This window comes from Hylobates moloch, unplaced genomic scaffold (genome assembly GCF_009828535.3).
Source record: "Hylobates moloch isolate HMO894 unplaced genomic scaffold, HMol_V3 SCAFFOLD_37, whole genome shotgun sequence".
Classification (NCBI taxonomy): Eukaryota; Metazoa; Chordata; class Mammalia; order Primates; family Hylobatidae; genus Hylobates; species Hylobates moloch.
Window position 1 is genome coordinate 1,371,113 of NW_026652312.1, and position 13,971 is coordinate 1,385,083.

Sequence of the window (13,971 nt, forward strand, 5' to 3'; positions counted from 1 at the left end):
TTTGGTACTTGTAAATATTAAAATATATAAGCTCTTATTAATTTTGTTAATTTCTTTGTAATGCATTATTAGACTACAGATAATATTTATGAATATTAAATATATCCTTTTCACATTCTTATTTTATTTTTCAAGCATATTTTGAATTAGGAAGATATAATATGTACCTGATTATTTGTCATTGAGAAAACAAACTTCAATATATAATTTCCCTGTTGTTAAGGAGTTCATTGTTCAGGGGACAAATGACATAATTTAATATAGCATAAATACTGTGCAGATACAAATAATGTTGCATCTCAGCACAGAGGAACACACAGGCAGGAGTCAGCTAAGAATAATATTATGGAAGATCACGGAGGAGGTGATGTTTTTCCTGTCTTGATAAATGAATACAAATATAGAGGGTGTTGAGGACTAGAGGACATTCTAGGAAGAAGAAATAGCATTGCCAAATGTATAGAAGTGTGAAATGGTATTATGCTTTAAACATAAAAGTGAAATTTTTTTGTAAGTAGACGGCAAGATATGTTTGGATTTTGGTTGAGGGTGTTAAAGAGAAGGGATGAACTTTGTGAGACTTATTAAAATTTTTCGTCATAGAAAACGGGGAACCAGTAAAAATATTTGAGTAGAAGAGACATACAATGGTGGTTTTGTTTTGTTTTGTTTTGTTTTAAGTTTTCCCAGGGAGCATTTTTAAAAACTGATCAGACTGAGGGCAGAAAGTGCAATGATGAGATGGCTGCCAAATTCCACTGAAGAGCGAGGGCCTAGACTTAAACACGGAAGGAAAGATTTGTTTTGTAGTTAAACCTATCTATCTAAATATGATAAAGCAGATTATCACATTTGGATAGATAGGCTTACCTGCAAAACATTTTATTTTTGTTCATGATGCATTTTTTAGTGAAAGCTGCTAGTGAAGTGTGCCAGTGGAATCTATTTCCATCCCCTTCCCTGAGGATGAGTCAGTGATAGGGTTGCCAGGGTTAAGTTCAGTAAATGGGTGGTGGAAAATATTATTTTAAAGTGAACTATATTCACTTTTTTTCTTTCCAGCCCTCAAAAATAGGTAATCATAAGACCTTTGAAGCGTATCACCAGGTCAAGAATTAGTGAGGATATCGATCTGAACACTGACACATTACACGTGTGAGTGAGAGAGAAAGGCGAACCTGAAGTTCGAAGTCAAACTGTGTCTTTTCTATTCAAATACTAACCCTTAACTATTTTCATATATTTTAGATTAATTTTTAGCAATGTTCTAACGAAACCATAAATGGTTTCTTACACCTTATTTTTAAAGCAAAATGAAGGAATGTAAATAAATATTTGGTTGAAGTATTGAGAACTAAATAAATAGAAACGTCCTGAAGCTAAGTGAACATATTTTGTACAGCTGTAGTCCTTAAATGGTGTACATGCCATTCAGAAATGTGATCATAGGGGAGAAATTGAACAAAAGCCCCCTAAGAACGTCTCATTTTCAAAGATAGTCAATTCTTGATTTAGCTATAGATCTATAGAAGTGACCAAATTTAAAGTTAATGCTAACTGAAATTATATGAATAGACCTGAATATTTCTAAAAATACCATTGCCAGTCAGAAATATTGCAAGTCTGGCCTGGTCTGGTGGCTCATGCCTGTAATCCCAGCACTTTGGGAGGCTGAGGCAGGCAGCTCAATTGAGGTCAGGAGTTCGAGATCAGCCTGGCCAACATGAGAAAACCCCATCTCTACTAAAAATACAAAAATTAGCTGGGCATGGTGGCACAGGCCTGTAATCCCAGCTACTTGGGAGGCTGAGGCAGGAGAATCACTTGAACCTGGGAGGCAGAGCTTGCGGTGGGCCGAGATCATGCCACTTCACTCCAGCTGGCTACAGAGCAAGACTCTATGCCAAAAAAAAAAAAAAAAAAAAGAAAAGGAAGAAAGAAAGAAAAAGAAATATTGCAGGTCATAAAGGGCCCCGTCCCTCTGTTACTGCTTCTGGAGGAGTGAGACTACTGTCAGGAGTCTAAGGAAGATGAGAGGGAATGAGCGTGCCTAACACCTCCAGAGTTGTGAAAATAAAGAGAATAGTAGGAAAAGGACGAGGATAAGAAATTCCAGCTCAGAATGCATCCTTTTCCAATTCAATTCAAGTATAGTATTAAAAAAGAATCAGAGCTGGTTGAGGGAGCATAATATAAATTACAACAGATAGCTTTGACCTTTCCTCATCAATAAATTTATGTAACATTATTGTTCTTAAATTATTGTGTATATATATTATTTTTATATGTTTAGATGACCTTTATGGAAGAGTAAACTTGTCTGTAACTACTGGATATAATTCTAGCTAAGTAAGTTTATATTAAAATTATTTTCAGACATATAGGCTAGTGTTTTAACTGCTTTTTGGTATGTGTAACCTATATTCTGCTGCTATCTGGCTAGCTTAAATTTTACTCTATAGCAATTACTTCTTAACATAATATTATTTTTATATCACATGCTAAATATAAATGTATTCAAAAGAAATAAAAGCTGACTAAATTATTAATTTACATTTTGCTCAAAATTATTTTTTAATAACCATGGTAAAGATATGTGTACTTCCAATTAGTACATTAATTGAGCAGCTACTATGTGCATGGCACTATTTTGGACACTGGATTGTGAAAGCCAGATAGTATACTGCATTGGATTCATTTCTGTAAAAAATAAATAAATTTATTCATTAAAATAAAAGGCTATCTGTGGTATAAGCTAGAAAGGTGGTATTAGTTATCTCCTGCATTTTCTTCAGGAAAAATGTAGTTCTGCCAGCTAAAAAAGCCAGACAAGGGGACTCGTATACATCAAATGCCAGTTATAGTCCAGATATGTGCATTTTCTTATTTAACATAAAAACATTTTGAAAGAAATGATAGATGTTAGACCTATTTTATTAACAGGAATTTTTCAAGTCAATTTATCGGTCAAAACCACTTCACTAATAATAGGATATATGGCACTGCACAACACTTTAGTCTCACTTCATAGGTCAGCTTCTATCACCTATTACAGGTTATAAAAGTTACTATTTGAACTGAGTTTGAAACAAAGGTGAAAATTGAAGGAGGAGAGTGGTAGAGAATTGTATGTTCAGGAAAGGCATGAGCAAATCTGAAGGCAGGAAATTTTAGGGATGATGTGGATACTAATAGATGTTTTCCTCTGCTTAGATATAAAATGTATTAAGAAAAGTGGGACGAAATATCTTTGAAAAAGGAATTTGTCCCTAAATAATAAAAATCCTTGGATATTGGGATAAATGTTGAACTTTATTCTAGATGTAATTGGAATGTCTTGAAGTTTTCTGAATAGATAAAACGAAATATATGAATTGTACTCAGAGAGTACAGAGGAAGAAATGGAGATAGGTAAGTTCTGAAAGAGATAATTAGGACATGAACAAGAGTAATAGGAATAGAGTACCAACAAGGAACAAATGAAAAAGTAATTTCAAATTAGAAAGTTTCTCAAATAGAGAAAAACACGTGTCATTTAATCTTTGTCAGATATTGTAGAAAATTAAAATTAAAAATTAATAGGCAAATTGTTGGAAACATTGTTTAAATTACTAGGAATAAAAAAGAAGAAAATGTTTTTAAAAGATGTGAAACCTTTAATAAAACTGTAAACAAAAAATATTGAAAACTAGTTGATTACTGTCAGGAACAAATCAAATATAAGGAAGTATCAAAAATATTAGTCGCCGAACTTCTTTATAGAAAAAGACTGAATAAATTTAAAAATGATGTTCTGTTTATAGAGGATATATATATATATGTATATATATATATATACATATATATATACATACATACATAAGTTTTGAGAATTTCAAATAAAAATTTCCAGAGATACATTTTAATAAGTAGTGGCCATCTATATTTCTAGTTTTGAATATCATGTTAACTACCAACATAAGACAATGACAAATATTTCCTCAAAAACCTGATTTTCAACCATAGTCAACTGTTGATTAAGAACAAATGAAACAGCTGGAAAATTAACCCTAATTAAAATCAAATAATATATTTGAACAGTGAAAAGAGATCAAGATAGCTACAAATCAATTTAATTACTATTCTTTTCCCAATCAAGTCATTTATATCAGCATAATGTTGTAAACGAAGTACTGAAGGTGGGATCAGGAAACTTCACTCTAATCTTAGCTTTGGCTTTAATTAGTGGGTTATAATGATCATGCCAATTTCTCTACGATTTTCTATCTCTGTAAAACTTGCAGGAGTTGAAGTAAGAGAGCCGAATATCAATATACACTCAGTAAAAGGAAATTAAATTATCTTTAAGAATTTCCAACTAATTATTAAGGTGAAAGAGAATATGTACATATGTAAAATTTAGAAAGCATTAATTTTATTTCCCATGATATCCCAATTTGGTTGTTAAAAAAACATTTTTCCTATAATAGTCTATTCATTCTTACTGATGCATGTAACTAGTTTTGGGTTTATTTTCCTGCCTACAGTTTAACCATGATGGTAGATTTAACAACAGATAATTAACATTCTCTGCTGTATGTTATTCAGTTAATAAACACATCATAGTTTATCCATTAGTAAAGTGAAATACTGCATAGATGAGTGAATTGCTTCCCGTTTTGACATTATACAGGGTGCTGCATTGATAATTAATGTCTATATCTTCTGACAACTTGCAATAATTTCTTTGGGTATATAGCTACCTATTGGGTTGTAAAGTATGAAACTTTTTCAGCTTTACTAGGGAATGCCAACCAATTTTCCACAATATTTCTGCTAATTAACAACACTACAAATAAAGAACGATCATTTCTTTGTGCTCCATCCTTGTACTGTAAGACTTTGTGGCCAGTAGAGTGAATAAATGGTATATCATTACCGTGCTATTAATTTACAGTTTCTTAACTTGTAATAAAATTGAAAACTTTTCTTGGCAAACTACTTGAGTAAGCAAGCAGTTTGCACTACAAGCTATTAATTTGCCCATTTTTTAATGCTATCTTTCTTTGTTATTTATGAGATAAACACACAGACACACACACACAATCTAGGGCTTCTTTAATGCTTTCCTGTAATATTATTTTTATCCAGAAAGATATTGTATATATTTTGTTAGATTAAATCCTCAATACTGAGGAAAAAAAAGGTTGCTAGCATACTGCATTTTAAAAAATTATATTCTCTGTTTTTTTGGTTGATAGAAATGTAACTAAACTTATATACTAAATTTGTGTCCAAACCTTTGCTAAACTCTCTAATACTAATTACTTATCTATATATTCATGTAGGTTTACAGCTCATGATTATACCATGTGAAAACAATGACAGTTTGATTTTTACTAATATTCTTAATACTTAATAAGTGCATTCCAGCAATTAAACCTAACTTGACTATGATGTATTATCGTTTTTTTAATAAGTTGCTGTTTGGTAGATAATATTTTGCTTGATATTTTTGCACTTGTGTTTATGATTGAGCTTTATCTATAGTGCATTTATCTTAATGTTTTTGACTGATATTGATATCAATGTTATGCTAGTCTCATAAAATAAGCTGGTAATTGTGCACCTTTTAGTCTGGACAATTTGTATGATATCATTATTTTTACAATGTTTTTGGAACACACTGGTAAAATTATTTGTGGGTGATTTTTTATTTGTGGAAAGATTTCTAAACTACTGATTCAATTACTCTAATTGTTATCTCCTTCAGGTTTCATATTTCTTCCTCAGTTAATTTTGTTAATGGAATTGTCTATTCATCTAAGTTTCAAAGTGCACTGACATCAGGTTCATAAAATTTCCTTATGTTTATCTCTGCAGCACCTGGCATTACGCAGTTTTTTCATTCCTTATGGAGCTTATTTGAACCATTACATATTTTCCTTTAATGCACCCTGCCAGAGGATCATTCAGATTATTTAATTTTACATTTAGGAATAACTTTGGCAAATATGATTCTAATTATAAATTTTTATAATTTATTAATTTCTACACTTTTTTCTTTTGTTTTCCCAGTGTTTATTCATTACTTTTCAGTTTTTTTTTTTAAACAGTAATCCCATGTAATTCCTTTTAACATTACCTTACCTGCATCCAACAAGTATTGATATAGGGTGCTTTTTCTATTGACAGCTCTAAATATGTTCTAATTTTCATTATGATTTTAATAGTGATTAATTGGTTTAAGTTCAATAACTTATTTCCTATTTTATTTTGTATAATAGTTGAAATACATTTTACTGTCTTTTATTATTAAATCAGCCTAATTATGCTGTTGTCAGTTAACATAGTCTGACAATCATGAAATTTAGTTTTATTTCATTTACTTTTTAATAAAAATAATATTTTTATATTTTATATGTACAGATAAAATTATTTGCTTACCCTGTACAAAATGATATTTTGAAATATATATACATTGTGGAATAACTAAATCTACCTAATTAACATCTGCATTATATCACATAGTTTTTTTTTAGTGAGAACACTTCATATCCACTATCAACATATTTCAAGAATACAATATATTATTAACTGTAGTCACCATGCTGTATAGTAGATCTCTTGAATTTATTTTTCCTATCTAAATGAAATTTTTTATTGTTTAACAAACATCTCCCCAATCCCCCTCTCCAACTACCCGGCCCCTGATTACCATCATTCCACTCTCTACTTGTATGTTATGACAATTTCAGCTTCCACGTATGAGTGAGATTATGTGGTATTTGTCCTTCTGTGCCTGACTTCTTTCATTTAACAGAATGTCTTCTAGGTATTTCCATGTTGTTGCATGTGATGGAATTTCCCTCTTTTTGTGTGGCTGAACCATATTCCATTGTGTATATATACCGCATTTTCTTCAACTGTTCATCTTTGATGAATGCTTAGGTTGATTCCATATGTTGGCCAATGTGAAAAATGATACGATGAACATGTGAGTGCAGATATGTCTTCAACATACTGTTTGATTTCCTTTGTATATATGCCCTGCAGAGGAATTGCTGGATCATATGGTAGTTCTATTCTCAAGTTTTTGAGAAACTTGCATCCTGTTTTCCATAATGGCTGCACTAATTTACATCCCCAATAGTGTGCAAGAATTCCCTTTTGTCCACATCCCCGACACTTGTTATCTTTTGTGTTTTTCATAACGACCATTCTAGCAGGTATGATGTTTCATTGTGGTTTTAATTGAATTTTCCCTGATAATTAGTGATGTCGAACACTTTTTAGTATACCTGTTGCTCATTTGTATGTCTTCTTTTGAGAAACATCTATTAAGGCCCTTTGCTTATTTGTAATCAGATTTTATTTGTGTTTTTTTTTTCTATTTCGATTATTTGAGTTTCTTATCTATTTTAAATATTAACTTCTTATTGGCTGTATTGTTTGCAAATATTTTCTCCCATTCTGTAGGTTGGCTCTTCACTCTGTCAATTGTTTTCTTTGCTGTGCAGAAGATTTTTTAGTTTGATGTAATCCTAGATATCTAGTTTTGCTTTCGTTGCCTGTGATTTTGGAGTCATATCAAAAAACCCCATAGTCCAGACTAATGTCATGGGGCTTTTCCCCTATGTTTTCTTCTAGGAGTTTCATAGTTTTATGTCTTATATTTAAGTCCTTAATCCATTTTGAGCTGATTCTTTTATAGGGTGTGAGATAAGGGTCTAATTTCTCTCTTATATGTGGATATTCAGTTTTCTTGATGCTGTTTATTGAAAAGACTGTAGTTTCTCCCGTCGTATGTTCCTGTTGTCTTTATCGAAACTCAGTTGGCTTGTAAATGCATGCTTTATTTCTGGGCTCTGTGTTCTGTTCCATTGGTCTATGTATCTGGTTTTTGCCAGTACCATGCTGTTAGATTACTCTAGCTTTATAGTATATTTTGAAGTCAGGTGGTGTGATGTTTCCAGGTTTCTTTGTTTTTGCCAAAGATTGCTTTGGCTTTCTGACATTTGTGTAGTTCTATATGAATTTATGATTGCTCTTTCTCTATTTGTGTGAATAATGTCACTGGTATTTTGAAACAGATTGCGTTGACTCTTTAGATCGCTTTGAGTAGTATGGACATTATAATAATACTCATTTTTCCAATCGATAAACACAAGATATCTTTCCATTCGCTTGTGTTTTGTTCAGTTTCTTTCATCACTTAACTTTGATTGCAAAAATAAAACTTCTCTATACTTTTTACTCAATTTTACCTTCATATTTTGAATTTTTGATGTCACAATTTACATCTTTGGATCATTGCATATGTCTTAATAAATTACTGTAACTATCATTATTGTCTTAAATATGCCAAGAGATTTTTTCTTTACTTGTTTTTTTTTTAATCAACTTTCATTTTAGATTCAGGGGGTACATGTGCAGCATGTGCAGGTTTGTTACCTGGGTATTGTGGGATGCCGAGGTTTGAGGTATGAACAATCCCATCACCAAAGTAGGTTAATTTTTCATCCCTTTCCTGCCTCCTCCCTCCCCCATCAAGTTCCCAGTGTCTATTTTTGTCATCTTTATGTCCATGACTGCCCAGTGTTTGGCTCCCACTTGTAAGTGAGAACACATGATAATTGCTTTTCTGTTTCTGCATTAATTCACTTAGGATAACGACCTCCAGCTGCATTCATGTTGCTATAAAGAAATTAATTTCCTTAATTTATGGTTTCATAGTATTCCATTATATATATATATATACATATATATATATATACATGCACTATATATATATGTATATAATTTTCTTTATCCAGTCCACTGTTGATGGGCATCTAGTTGATTCCACGTCATTGCTGTTATGAATAGTGCTGTGATGAGCATTCAAGTGCATGTGTCTTTTTGCTAGAATAATTTGTTTTCTTTTTGATATATACCCAGTAATGGGATTGCTGGATCAAATGGTAGTTCTGTTTTAAGTTCTTTGAGAAATCTCCAAACTGCTTCCCACAGTGGCTGAACTAATTTACATTCCCACCAACAATGTGTAAGTGTTTTATTTTCTCTACAGTATCACCAAGATCTGTTATTTTTTGACTTTTTAGTAATAGCCATTTCATCTAGTGTGAGATGGTATCTTACTGTGGTTTTGATTTGCGTTTTTCTGATGACTAGTGATGTGAAGAATTTTTTCCTAAGTTTGTTGGCTGCTTGTATGTCTTCTTTTGACAAGTGTCTGTACGTGTCTTTTGCCCATTTATTAATGTGGTAGTTTATTTTTTGCTTGTTGAATTGTTTAGATTTCTTATAGATTCTCGATATTAGGCCTATATTGGATGCATATTTGTGAGTATTTTTCCCATTCAGTATATTGCTTAATTCCCATGACTCAAATATTTGCTTTTCTGATGTTATCACATGCTTCCGGCAAGCTTTCTTCATTCATTTTCTCCTTTTTACCCTGAATGTATATTTTTAAATAGTCTGTCTTCAAATTTACAGATTCTTCTGCTTGATAAATTCTGCTATTCATGATCTCTATTGAATTTTTAAAAATTTTGTTTATTGTATTTTTTCATGGTTTCTGCTTAATTTTTAAATATATTTTAATCTTTATTAAATGTTTTTGTTCTGCTCACTTATTGGTTCATTTATTTGAATTGTTTATCTGTATTTCTTTAAAATTCTCTGAGCTTCCTTAAAACAGTTATTTTGAATTCTTTGTCTGGCACTTTTTACATCTCAATTTATTTAGGATTAGAGTCTCTGACACCTTATTTTGCTCATTTGGTTATGTCATGTTTTCCTAATTGTTCTTGACCACGTGGTTGTGCATTGATGACTGCTTATTTGAAGCAGCGGGCACTTATTTCAGTATTTCCAGACTTGGCTTTATCTGGAAAATTCTTGTGACAGGTGTGGCAAAAGGCAGGCAGAAGTCCAGAGCAGATGTGACTGACGTGGTACTGCCAGAAGTCTGGGACCTGCTACAACACACATGATGCTGGAGCAGACCATAAGCTGGGGGATATTACAGCTGGCATGGTACTGGAGCTCACCTGAATTCAAGGGCTGCTAAGGCTTGTCTAGTCTTGAGAGCTATCCAGAGCTCAGATTCTGATGTTAGCTTAAAGGCATTATATGCCAGAAATTGATTTTGCCATGCAAGTCTGAAGCCTGGGACTGTGTGGTTCTGCCTTGTGTTGGGGAATATCCAGTGATTCAGGTCATGGGTAACAACCTCGAATACGGGGTTATGGGGTTCTTCTCAGTGGTGAGTTTTACTGTGGTGGGCCCAATGCTGAGGTCCAAGGCAAAGTCCTATGCTCACTTCACTCTGTTTCCCCAAGTGCATGGCATATCTCTTCGGACTGTGCTGCCTGGGGTTTGGGGAAGTGTGGTGTGGGTAAACTGTTCTTGAAAACATATTTTCTTATAACTGTATTATAACCAGGTACTGTGGCCTTTCACCTGATTTTCTTTGTGAAAGTATTTTCATGCATAAAGAGTTGTTCACATTGATATTTCTATATGGAGACCGTTGTTGGATTCTGCCATCTCGCTGTGCCCCTTCCAGTCTTGAAATTTGGTAAGACATGCTAGATGTTACAAATCCCATCTTCAGGAAGCTCTCAGAGAGCTGGAAAAGAATGAATATTCTCAAATAGTTGCATAATGCAATAATATTTTATGTATATCCTACGAACACACTTTGCTTATATTTCTTGAGTTTTGTTTTAATGTTATTATGACTTTTCCTCTGCTTACATATATATAATTTGTTCTTTGTTTTCTAAATTTCTAATAGGTAAATTCAGATAATGATTTCTGATGTTTTTCTTCTATTTGCATTTAATGCTTAAATTTCCCTCTATGAAATGTTTTAGATAGATTGCACAAATTTTCATTTGTGTTTTCATTTTTACTTACTTCCAAATAATTTTTAATTTTCCTTTTAATGTTTTCTTTAAATTCTCAGTTACTTAAAAGTGTATTTTCTAGCTTCTAAATATTGAGACTTTTTAAACTAAAGGCTTTAAAAAGTCTCAATATTTAGAACTCCATGGGACAAAACACTTTGATTTTGTTAATTTAATTACATTTGGGGCATAAAATATTTTTGTATGTTTTGAATTATTAAGAATTATTTTATGACAAAGGATCTATATCTTGTTAAATATTCTATTTTCACTTTATACAAATGTGCATTCTGCTATTTTGGAGTGGATTGCTCCATAAATGTCAATTAGGTCATTTAGGTCATGTAGGTCAAATCTTATGTATTATTACTAATTTTCTAAATAGTTATTCTGTCTACTATTGAGAGAGAGGTATTGAAATCTTATATAATAATAGTCACTTTGTCTATTTTTCTTTTAGTTCCATAACATTTACTTCATTTATTTTGAGACACTCTTTTTTTTTTTTTTTTTGAGACGGAGTCTCGCTCTGTCGCCCAGGATGGAGTGCAGTAGCGCAATCTCGGCTCACTGCAAGCTCTGCCTCCCGGGTTCACGCCATTCTCCTGCCTCAGCCTCTCCGAGTAGCTGGGACTACAGGCGCCCGCCACCACGCCCAGCTAATTTTTTTTTTTTTTTTTTTTTTGTATTTTTAGTAGAGACAGGGTTTCACCGTGGTCTCGATCTCCTGACCTTGTGATCTGCCCGCCTCGGCCTCCCAAAGTGCTGGGATTACAAGCGTGAGCCACCACGCCCGGCCGAGACACTCTTATAAGTTGAATATACCTTCAGGGCTGTTGTTCTTTTAATGAATTGAGCCTTGGGGTAGTTATCTATTGCTACATAACAAATTACTTTAGAATTTAGCAGCTTAATACATTAAGATATATTATCTCATAATTCTGTGAGTCAGATATCTAGCATCACTTAGTTGGATGACTCTGCCTCGAGGTCTTTCATAATTTTTTAGTGAAACATTAATACAACTGTGGCAGTAGTCTCATCTGAAGAGTTGACTGTGGTAGGGAATCCACTCCCAAGCTTGTTACACGGTTGTTAACAAGTCTTGGCCTCTCACTATATAAACCTTTCCACAAGAGTACCTCATAACATAGCAACTTATTTTCTGAATGATGAGTAATCAAGGACCTGAACCAGAAACAACTCTTTAAATCCTAATCACAAAAACGAAATCATATCTCTGTCATGTTCTATTTTATAGAAGTAAGTCAGTAAATCCAGCCTACTCTCAGAGTAGGTAATTACAAAAAGGCATACATACAGGTGGTAGAGATGATTGCAAGTCATCTCAGTGGCTGTCAACCTTAATCTTTAATTTGAACCCAATGTCAAAAAATGTCTCAGGGAAGAAAATAGCTACCAATTATTGGCTCATCTCAGAAGATCTCTTTCTTCTCCAAAATTTGAATTCATCTCGTCTTTGTGGCTTCTCCAAATTTATGATGTCTTCAAAATATTATTTTGTAATATGTATATGTGTTCTAATTTGCACTGAGAGCAATAGTCTACCGTTACTTGCTGCTTGCTACGTGGAAGTAAAATGTTTTATTTTAATTAATATGTTCTTTATTTATAAAAGTTTGATTCATCTCCTTTTCACAACTCTTTGTTCATTTTTATAGTCTTTTTTATTCAATTATATTTTCATTTTCCTATAAAAAAATATCATCCTCTACTGATGATATTTTCTAAACTCTACCCATGATATTTTCTAAAAGTGTTGCGCTTCACCCTATCTGCAAAAAAAGTTTAAAATCCTCAGAGATTAAATATAAAATGAAAGCAGGAATCCATAAAGGTGTGTAAACTCTAAAGTTGACTTTTTCTTAAAAACAGAATCCCATTTTATATTTTAATAACTTAAACTCAACTGTATCAATTATAGGTAGAAAATATCATTAGGAAAAGAGTATGTGAAAGTGAATTGTATGAGAGGGGAAATAATCTTTTTTCCGATTATAGGCCATGTATGCAGGACACAAGACACATAGTATCTTTTGTATGCCATATATTCTTAATGAGAATATTCTCATTAATATTCTTAATGAGAATATTCATGGAGTGAAACACGTTGATTTTGTAATACAGACCCTTTAATGTAGCCTCTACCTACCTATTCCATTTTTCTGGTTTTCAGTTCCTCTATTGAACTTAATGTCATAATATTAATACTTATATTTTCTACATGGTAGTTCATATCCTAATACCTTTGGTGTTCCTTCACCCTGTTACTTCCCCCTTCCTATTTCTCATAGGTAATTCATACTGTGTATGTATTTTCTTAACATATATTACAACTTCCCTCTAGTATGCCTTCTTGAGTTACAGAAGCTAGAAAGTTAAAATGATGTTTTCCTAACTCCTTTGACTTTCATGTAAGTCTAGTAGTCATGTAAATCTTGAGTTTAGAATAGAATCAACCAGAGAGAACAAGAGCAGCAAATTATGAAACATGAATTTTTTTTATGTAATATAAAGGCATTATCAGCTTCCTAATTCAGGCAGCTTACAGATTAGAGTAGAAAAAAAAATGGCTCTAGAGTAAATATCTGTAGTGATAATTACTCAGATCCACAAGTGGCTTCCTGATAATGTCAGTGTAGCAACTTCATTGGCAACCCAGTTCTGTAATGTTTTAGAAAATTTTTCTGGAAGCACAGACTAGAGTCCATCTCATCAGCAGTATTTATGATTAAATTTCATTTAATGGTTCATTATGAATCTCTTTCTTTTTGAACAATCCAGAGGGGATTACATTCTTTGCGTAAGAACCCTGATTGACATACTCAATCTTTAGAATTTGGCTCTAGTGATATCTCATTCAATATTTTAACAAATTATTTGATTACCTTTTATGAAATTCCTCCACAGAAGTACTTATAAAATGTTTTAACACTGTATTACTTTCTATCTTGCTGAATTACTGAATTACTATATTGACTATTTTGCTTTAATTTGAAGATGATTTGCTAAGTGTTTTATATTACATTTTGCTCTTCAGGTTAAACTGACA